Here is an 8,794-nt window from a genome sequence, read left to right on the forward strand (position 1 = left end):
TTGGCTCACATCCCTTTAAAATCATGTTAAAACACACACTGGGGAGAAGTGATGTAAATGTGAAAAGTGTGGGGAAGCTTTCAATTGGCCTGCATCCTTAAGAAACTATATGAGCACACACAGTAAAGAGAAACCCTATCAATGTGCACAATGTGAGAAAAACTTTGAGTGGCTCTTTTCCTTACAAAGTCATGTGAGGATGCATACTGGATAAAAACCACACGTAAGTGAAAAGTTAGGGAATACCTTTAGCTGGCCCTCACACTTGCCTAAACATGAGAATACACACTAGAAGAAATTCCTATACTTGTATATTGTGAGAAAGTCTGATAATAAGTCATGTAGAAAATTTCCAGAAATTCATTCTAAGGCAGAAGTAATTCTGTGAATAAGAGGCCAATGAATAATTATACTTGGTGTTTGTTTGGACTTTCTTACTGGACTCATATGGCAGGAAATGTGTATCATTTACCAATTATATATATTTCATTGTTCTTCTTACTAAGAAAAGCTACTATTTTTTTTTGTCAGAAGCATCTTCTGCCGTGTTCTAAATGGTCACAGTTTATCACAGAGTATATTCTTATGAGAATTGTTTTTTTTTTTTCCCCTAATTTCACCTTTGTACTTACTTCTGGCTGGAATTTTGACATTTCAGTTAAGAGTTGAGAAGTGGTGTAGAACAATAAAGTCTAAAAATGGAAAAAAAGCAAATTTCTCAACCCAGCTGATTCCATTTCATCCCGTGTAAGAGCATGACTGCAGCCCTTCTTTAAGCCGCGCCCTTAAAAGGACCATGTGTTCCTGGAGATGCCTCACTGTTAGAGTACACCACCTGCTCTAGCTTCTAGGCTGTTAGGACAAATAACACACAATGGGTTGGTTTGAACAGAAGAAATTTATTGTCTCAAGTGTTGGAGGCTAGAAGGCTTGCTTCCTCCTGAGGTTGGTAATGTTCTGACTGGCCAGCAATCCTTGGGTTCCTTGACTTTTCCATCACACGCCAACATTCTCTCTTTTCTCAGCCAGGTTTCCACTGACTTTCTGCTTCCAGGTTCTCCCAGTGGCTTCCTCCTTCTAAGGTCTCAAGTAATAGGATTGGGATCCATCCTGATTCAGTTGGCCACACTTTAGTTTAAAATGACATCTTCAAAGGGTCTTTTTTTTTTTTTTTTTTTTTACAATTGATTTACTCCCACAGAAATGGGATTAAGTTTAGGAGCATGTTTTTCTGGGGTGCATAATTCAATCTACTGCACCAGCTATGGGTTAAATTGCTATGACTTGTCAAGACTTTCTCCTCTCTGGTAACTCCTGTGATTTAGATGGCTGTGGGGAGAAGAATATGGAGGAGGCATCAGGGAGAACTTCCTGATTGTGAATACTAAGAAACAATAAAAACCTTTACTGAGGAGGGTGATAGATGAAAGGAAATCTATACTCCCTAAAATAAAAATAGATGGATTTTAAGACAAGACCACTCAAAGGTCTTCAAAAGACTGAAACAAAACAAAACAAAATAAGAAAACCTGACAGGCAAAGCAGAATGCATCCTGGAATGTTTCAAATGTAAATCAAGTTTAAAAGTGCCTGCCCAGGTCAAGAATGGGAACAAAAGGAACATAGAAACACCTGATGACTGAACACATCATCCAAAAGACGGTGGAGAAGAAAGAACAATTGCCAGGTCTTGATTAAAGAAAGGAGAAAGAGGAATAACAAAACTCATGATGTTGGATGTAAATCTCTGAGGTAAAAGGAAAGCAGATATAGCTACCCTTACTAAAGACAGGTGAGGAAACAACTGTATGTGCAAGCTTATTATGCAAAGGCAGAAGGGAACAAAAGGCAAAGGAGATAAAAACCAGAGTCCTGTGGTACAGAGCCTGGCATATAATAAGCCATTAATATTTATTAAATGAGTGAATGAGCTAACAAATCAGCTTAGAAGAAGCTTCTCTATGATTGAATACTTATGGGAATATTGTTTTGGCTTGTTTGATGTTAGGAAAGGAATTGTAAAAAATATATATAGCTTGCAAGCACCATTTATAATGAAAACAAACTTATGGCTTTTCCTTCCTTGAAGGAAGATGCTAAAAACAACCATCTTTTGAAGAAAGATGGGTGAGATCCTGTGTTTGGGAGAAAATGGCAGCTTTAAAAGCCATATTTCACGGGGAACCCAGGGCTTGGTTTTGAATTTAACTTAAAGCCAGTGTAAGCTTTTGCCATTATCAAAAAAGGCACACTCTGCAGTGCTTGGGATCCGCCGTTACAGTGCTAGCCTCTGCTGCTCAGCTCTCCACATGTGTTCTCAAGAGTCATCAGTCCAGTTTTCTCTTCTTTGCATTTATCTTTAATTCTTTTTCCCTCAGAAATATTTAAGTTAAAAAACCAGAGTCACTTTCTTATAAAGTGATAGAAATCTATAAGCCAATTTGCCAGTGAAAATCACCTTTTTGCAATATGCCTTAGTCCCTCTGGTGCCCTGCTTCTTTTTTTAAAAATTGATTAATTAATTAATTAATTTCTCTCCTCTCACCCCACTGTCTGCTCTCTGTGTCCATTCGCTGTGTGTTCTTCTGTGTCCGCTTGGATTCCTGTCAGCAGCACCGGGAATCTGTGTCTCTTTTTGTTGCGTCATCTTGTTGTGTCAGCTCTCTGTGTGTGGGGTGCCACACCTGGGCAGGCTGTGCTTTCTTCATGCAGGGTGGCTCTCCTATGGGGCGCACTCCTTGTGCATGGGGCTCACCTATGCGGGGGACACCCCTGCATGGCAGGGCACTCCTTGCACGCATCAGCACTGTGTGTGGGCCAGCTCACCACATGGGTCAGGAGGCCCTGGGTTTGAACCCTGGACCTCCCATGTGGTAGGTAAACGCTCTGTCTGTTGAGCCAAATCCACTCCTCATGGCGCCCAGCTTCTGAGCTCACAGAACACTTTGGTGAAGTTAAAGATGCCTCTAACGACTTTCCTCTGCAATCCCAGGTGTTCTGTGATCCCGTCTATGGGGCCTTCTGTCATGGAACCAACTCCAAGGGAAAGAGTAGAAACCCTTAGATACAAAATTCTAAAACAGGATGCTGAATCCTTTCTTCTGAGGCTTTAAACAGTTTGGCATTAGTTGCCCTGAAAATTCCATGGAGAGAAGCAACACTCTTCCTTGGAGACTGTTTAGTTTTCAGATCTGAAGGAGCATAAATAGAAATTGTGCTGTTGGTGTGGGCTCCTGTGAGGAATGTGTTGTACAGGCTGTAACATGGAAACGTAGCTCCTCTAATGACTTTATGGGTATGAATGGATTGATTTTAGCAAAATTTTGGAAACAGATGATAGAATTGGGAATGTCTATGACTAAAAGAGACCCACTAAGAATTAGAGGGTAGGTGGGGGTTTTTAACATTTTTCTCCTTCTGGGTCTAGGTTCCTTTAATTTCTATGTGTTGATTAGCAGTTGGAATAGGTTACAGATGGCAGACTTCACTGGCCTTGCTTGCTATTGACACTGATTGGCTGCACATTAGAATTGCCTGGTTAGATTTTAAATACAACAATATCAGGTGGCCTACCGTAGACCAATTGATCGGTATTGGGAGGGTAAGGCATGGCAGAGGGAGGTATTGTTTTAAAAGCCCTCTAGGTGATTCTAATGAGCAGCAAAGGTTGAGTACTGATGTTGAAGGAAACAATGACATAGTAAATAAGGCTTATGGAGAAAGGGAAGACCAAATGTTAAACAATGCTTCCCAGATATCTCTAATTTTCCTCAAGAACGACCAACCAGAGGCAGCCATCTCAAGTGTTTCCTTCTTTCCAGTTACCTGCTGCTTGAGATGCTAAAGGTGGTTGGCATTACTGACTCTCAACACAGATTTGTTGGCAAATTGATGGGTTGGTGTCTTGACAGGTGTTAAAATGGCCTAAGGTTGGGACAAGCTAAGGGAGAATGGAATGTAGCTGGTAAAGAGTATCTGAAGGGAGTGGATGGGGCTCAAGCAGTTGAGCACCTACTTCTTACATGGAAGGTCCCAGGTTCAGTCCCCAGTGCCTCCTAAAAACAAAAACAAATCACAAGCAAACAAATGAAAAAACCAACTCAGAGGATCTGATGTAGCTCACTGGTTGAGCTTCCCACATATGAGGTCCTGGGTTCAATCTCTGGGCCCAGTATCACAAACACAAAAAAGTATCTGAATCCTCATGAGTTAAAAAGTAGAAAATAAATCAATCATGGTATAATGTATTATTACATTTCTATATGTTTAAAATCAAACCATATCCTTGGATTGAATCTGTTCCGTATAATTAAAGTAGATGTTACACCATTAAATAAGCTCATTGTCAACAATAGCTTTCCAACAACGTGTTTTAGAGGATGGCTCCTCAAAGAAATTCAATTTAACATTTATTAAGTGCATAGTGTGTACCAGAGAATGTTCTAGGAGGAACACAAGAAAAGAAACCTAGCTAAAAGAAGACAGGCAAGAAGTCAAGGTGCCTGTGACTTTCAGTTGTCTGGAATTCCGAGTCATTTTCCAATGACTACAGGTTAGTGAAAGGCTGCCAGGTGTTACGATGGCCACTGAACAACATGGGAGGCCACTGATTTGACGGTCATTACATATCCATGAGGTAGGTTATCCTTGTTGCAATGGAAAGGACTTTGCAAATTTGGTTGTTTCATCATTTCTCCCAGCATTTCCCTGAATAAGAATAAGCTGGCCTGCTGTGCAGCGTGAGCACCCAACTGTCCCAGGGTGCCCGGGAGCAAGGCCTGCGGGAGCAGGGTTCCTGCGGCAGCACCGCACCCAGCAGGTTCTTCCTGGGGAGGTAAGCAAAGGAGGAGGATAAGAAATACGGGAGAGACTCTAGTCAGAAAGTTCTTTTTTCTTTCTTCCACTCCAATTTGTGCTTTGAAAACCAGTCTTGAGAGGCATCCAAACCCTTGGAGATTAAAATTTGCATTTTGCAGGTCCTGGTAGTGGTAATGGGGTGTGGGTGGGGGAAGGTGGAAAATCAATATTTTGGACCCGCCAGCCCCTTGCTCGCCCAGGTGTCTTTTGAAACCACTTCTTGTCAAAGGAGAGGAACAAATGAAAAGGGAGAAAGCAGGGGATGGGGGAGGAGAAGCAAAAACAGAGAAAGGCCTTTGCTGAGCCCGTGCCTTTGTGCATGGCATTCAAACTGATTTGTACCCTTTGTAGTCTTAATTATTTGTGAGAGTAGGATAACAGGAGTACCCAGCTCACCCATTATTCCCTGCATAAAAAAAGGCACACAGAAGCCGCTGATCATTTTTGAATTAGCAAACATGATACTAAAAAAAAAAAAAAAGGCATAAAAAAATTCATTAATACCATCAGGGATTAGGAGGCTGATTAAAGTGTAGCTGTTAGCGTATGCAAATGAGCGATAGGCATTTATCGGGGCCTGTGCAAGCTGTCTTGGTGCTGTAAAGCCCACGTATGTTTTTCAGCTGATTAAATAGTTTTAAGTTCTGGAGATTTATTTATTTATTTATTTACTTGTTGGGGATTAAAAAAAGAGACCATCATCTCTACTTTCCCTTTTGGCGAAATTTCTCTAAAGTGTACTCCAACCATTCCACTTGACTGCACTCTCTCTTGCTGCCTCTTCTCCAGCAAGAGCTTCCTGAGTGCCCGGCACAGCAAGCTGAGCTCTTTTCCTCATCTGTTTCTCTAGGCGTTCCCCAGAGCGACCATGGCTGGCCAATGGGTCCCTTAGCGGTGGCCCCAGGAGTCACCAGGACTCCAGATTCTCCTGCAAGGGGAATGTCTCACTCCCCCCAAAGCCGAAGGCAAATGAGAAAACACTTTTTGCCCAATCGCAGGGTATCAAGTGTTCCCATGAGAAGAGCCAATCCTTGCTTGCTCTAGAGCCTTGGTTTCTTGAAACAAAGGAGGGAGGAATGAGTTAGAAGGGCAAGTTGGGAGATCCAGAAGAGTCTTAGAGGGATACAGGTACTTAATGACAGTTGGATCACCATAGCTGCCCATGACCTTGAACCATGAGCCAGAGGCATTGGGGGAATGAGGGAAAAGAGAGGAATGCCCCTGGTTAGGATCCACAGTCAAATCCCATTTTCAAAAATGTTCTATGAGCATTATGAGAGCATTGTTTTAACTTTTAGGGCTACAGAGGGCTACACATGAACAAATGACCTACCAATAATAGTAATCCTTCTGATAATAATAATAGTTTTTTAAAACTTTATTTTATATATTTAATAATGGGGAATATAAATAATAATTTAAAAAGAAAAATAAAATACAGTTGAATAAAAACATACATTTCTCGGTTAGTTGTATTGGATACATATAAATTTTGGGGGGATCATACAATATGTTACATAGTATCTTTGGTTTGTAGTAATGCAATCATACAATAATAATAGTTTATTAAGCAGTTACTATGTGCTAGGAGCTTTGATAAGTTCTTTACACTCTAATCTCTGATTCCTATAAGGCAGGAGGTAATATTACTCCTGCCCTCAATAGGCAGCAAGATAAATTCAGAACTTAACCCCTTCTTCGGATCTAGCACTCTGGTTCTAGCCACTATCACCTCTCATTTGGATTCTGAAGTATTTTCCTCATGGCTCCCTGCTCCTGCCCTTGCCCCTCTCCCCTGCGTATTCTCAGGATTCAGGCAGAGGGAACTGAGAGTCACATTATTTCTCTCCTCTGCTCCCTATTTTAATTGAGGTAAAAGTCCTTTTGGTGGCCCACATGGGGACCACGATGAGCAGTGGAAGAGAAGATGAAAGAAACAGGGGTTTTAAGACAGCTCTGGGCCTTTAGGAGCTATGTGTAGTTGGTGAGTTAGGGCTGACTTCGAGGAGGTCTAAGCCAATAGGAGGAGGCAATGAAGGGTCTGGCCCAAGGAGAGGGAGGTGGCCTTTGAAGGAAGGGGTGGGTTGAAGCTTTCTGTGTTGGAAGAGCAGCCCCTGCATAGGCACAGCAGCAGGAAAGAGAGGAGAAGGGGGAGAGTGAGCCAGAGGACCAGGTGGTTGACATGGAGGAGCGGTATCAAGAAGAGACAGGAGATCAAGTTATAAAGATAGATCGAAGTCATTCTGTGGAGCTCTTGGACATCAGGTTAAATGTTTTAGACTTTGCTCCATAGGAAATAGGGAGTTCCTGAAGCAGGAACAGGACTAGGGTGAGAAGAAGTAGGTATATGCCTTGGTGCAAAATTTAAAGGATTTTTAAAAAAAACAACCTGCAATGATCAAGATTAATAGCACTTTAGTGCAATATTTTAAAGAATCACATTTGACAAGCTACAGCCATTTTTTGTTTGTTTCTTTGTAAATAAAGGGTTTTTTTTTTTTTTTTGAGGTACCAGGGCCAGATACTAAACCTGGGACCTGGTACGTGGGAAGCAAGTGCTCAACCGCCGAGCTACATCGGCTCACTCGAATTGTCTTTGTTTGTTTGTTTGTTTTGTTTTTAGAGAGTACCAGGGCACTCAACCTTTTGAGCTACATCTGCTCCCTTGTAAATAAAGTTTTACCCGAAGGGCTTGAGTTGGGGAATAACACGATGCAGAGCACATTTGGAAGAGCTCATTTGGGAAGCCTGGCTGGAGAACGGACCCTGCTTCTCCCTCAGCAAAAAAGGAAGGGGGGCCCCCCGGGGCTGGGGCAATAAGGGCTGGAGGTCCACGCCGCCAAGCGCCCTTCCTCCTGCTCCCCGCTCAACTTGCTGTCTTCTCTTTTCAGGGACAATCAGGATTTGGGAGGAGAGACAGACTCAAGTCTGAACAAAAGAAGAGCTGTGCGAGGCCACCCCGTGCTGGCCTGGAAGGGTTGCTGATTCCAGCTGGTGGTTCTGGATGGTGGTGGTGTCTCACCCGGCCTTGGAGGGATGAATGGTTTGAACAAGCATAGATAGTGGGAAAACTGACTTGAGTTCCAATCCTAACTCTGCCAGTTATTAGCTGTGTCACCTGGGGAAGATCATTTGAATTTTCTAAGTCTCAATTTCCTTCTCTCTAAAATAGGGATAATAAGCTTTTCTCACAGGGTGCTTACAGGGTTGTCATGATTTATGTGAGGTATTATATGTAAAACTCTAGTGTGATGCTGTTAAGAATTATTATTAATAATGTCTCACAGTGCACAGTCACAGCATAGTTCATTTATCATTTATGACAGGGGTTCTTAACCAGGGGTCCATGGACCAAAGATTTCAGGGGGTCCGTGAGCTTGAATTGAAAATTCAGAAAAACATTCTTGTGGGCATGTGTTGGTGTGGGTGTGATATATTTATTAAATAATTCACAGTATAGTGTGAACTTAATAACGGACCCATGGTTTGCAGGTGACTGATAAAGGGGTCCGTGGAACAAAAAAGGTTAAGGACCCCTAATATGAGATAGTTCTCTGAATGAGGACAATATTGGAAACTAGTTGTCTTGTTGCGATGAGATTTCAATAAAAGCCAGAGTGATTCCTAATGTTAGATTTCCCAATTTGAGCACATTAATCAATTAAAGCATCACATGCTTATTAAATATGGGCTATTTGTAAACTAAGCATTGTGGATGACTCAGAAATCCTAGTACATAGTCTTTGTCCCCAGTGAGCCAAGAATTTGGTAGATAAGACTAGATAGAGTGGGCACCCACTGTTTTTGCGCTCACATCCATTTATCTTTCTTCTGGTAATAGTAACTGGATTTTTCTCTGGGGAAACAAACTGCCCTCCATTCTCAGTTCAAGACAGTTTATGTGGGGTTGGCACCAATCCCACGCCAACCAGACCTA

The sequence above is a fragment of the Dasypus novemcinctus genome, chromosome 4 (assembly GCF_030445035.2).
Source record: "Dasypus novemcinctus isolate mDasNov1 chromosome 4, mDasNov1.1.hap2, whole genome shotgun sequence".
NCBI lineage: Eukaryota > Metazoa > Chordata > Mammalia > Cingulata > Dasypodidae > Dasypus > Dasypus novemcinctus.